Genomic DNA, 2022 nt, shown 5'->3' on the forward strand with positions numbered 1-2022 from the left:
AGCGTGTATTATTTTTAATACTGATGCATATGTAAAGGTATATTTGCATTTTTTTAATTCGCGAAAATTTCAGGTTTTGTCGTTTTATTGGTTCCCTTTCCCTCTTTTTTTTTTTTTTTTTTTGGTTGTTATTTTATTATGTCTATCTGTCTCTCTTGTCCCTTTCTGTCTTTTTTGGCGAGTGTCTGCTGCTGTCTCTTGCTAGATAATATAAACAGTTACCTCCCTGCTTCTGTTTATTTAAGGTTACAAATATGCACATCTGTCATGTATGCAATGCCAGCTGTATAACCTCCTGGTTTGGTCATAAAAGAAAAGACACATTTTTTTTCTTTCTTTCTTGACATACCTTGATGGGCTGTAATGCCCATCGCTCAAGGCTCAAAGTTTGATTGTCTAATTAACTTCAATTAGCAGAAACACAGTTCAGGGCCAGTGCTTTCGAGATAATCTGTGTATAAGTGAAGTGATTCCAAAGATTTCTAAAGAATTTTTGTGCTGATTGCCTGAGAGGTGCGGCATTCCCCGCCCTATTGCTTTCTAGCATTTCTTATTGAAAAATATATATATATTTTAAAATGGGTAGACACAGCAATGGACAGCCTTCTTCAAGGAAGACATTTTCAACCATGTTGTATGTTGTACCTTATCGGCTGCATTCAAAATTTACTGTTTCATTTTTATCTTAATATGTCTGGAAACAAGGCACATTATCTTGACTGAAAAGCATCCTTGATTCCTGACTTTGAAATGAAAAAAATACACAAAACAATTGGCTATATTAAACCAGTTGATGTGCCTTAAAATATACAGGCCTTGAGTTTAGATTTCAAGCAATGGTAATCTTGTTTATAGGATGGGATTCTCTTTCTTGGCAATATAGCTATGCAGCATGATGGCTTTTGGAGTATATATATAATATATATTCCAAATTATATATAGTATATATAGTTATATATAATATAATATATATTCCACCTTTTAATTCCCCCAAAGCTATCATTGAAAAAAGACTCAATCTATAATTGCAAACCCTCAAAGAACAGCAAATATGCACACATGCAGCTTATTCAATTAAACAATCCAAGTACATGCACAGATAATTAGTTTTCTTATTAGTGGCTTACCTGCACAGATACTCAGGCCAAGACTCAGCCTTCCCCAATGGCCTTCATGTATAAATATACACATGTATTTCCCCCGATTTCAAACCTAAAGCAGTATGCCATCTTTCATGCTGGACTATCCAGCATCCATTTTCAGCTCCCTTAACTCTTATGGCATTTCCAGCCTTACCTCTGGCTGTAGTTTTTCCAAGCCTACACCAAAGTGCTCATATGATATGTCACCCAATAAAAAGTGGTCAGATGGCTACACGTATAACATTAAAAAGCAGAAACACACTCATCCTTCAGGTTCGCCTTTACCTTGCCATATATAGCAAGACTACGTTTCCTAAAATACATTTTCAGCACATTTTATGAATAATTGCAGGATTCCACAACTGATTGCAGAATAGCCGGTTTCTGGGGGGTACCTGGCTGAGTGAAACAATTCGGCAGGCTCAAGGTCTCTTTGAGTTTGGCTGCAGTTAAATTGCGCGTGGCTGTTTGTTCCTGCCTGGACTCTCGCACATACCTGCCTGCGTTTATGTAGGATCAGGACAAACACATCGGCCACGTTGCAGGGCATAGACTGTCGGTGCATATATTTAGATGGCAGTAGCAAGGAACGCGTGCGTGTACGGCTGTCTGAGCATGCATGTGTGTACAGATGCGTGTGTATGTGTGCGCGCGCGCTGTGTGACAAGGAACACAGAGAGGTACACCTCTTATCTCTGATCTCTCTGTAATCTCCTTTTCTGTTTCTAATCTCCCTTATTGGCGCATGGTAGTAACCCGAAGCGTGTGAACCGTCACCGTCGCTGCCGTGTGCGCGCTGTGGCTTACCCCGAGGGCCCGTGGCTCGGTGGTTCGCTGGCTCGGTGGGTGTTGGGGAAGAGGGTGGGTAGCGTCGCTGCCG

The sequence above is a fragment of the Mandrillus leucophaeus genome, unplaced genomic scaffold (genome assembly GCF_000951045.1).
Source record: "Mandrillus leucophaeus isolate KB7577 unplaced genomic scaffold, Mleu.le_1.0 Scaffold187, whole genome shotgun sequence".
Taxonomy (NCBI): Eukaryota; Metazoa; Chordata; class Mammalia; order Primates; family Cercopithecidae; genus Mandrillus; species Mandrillus leucophaeus.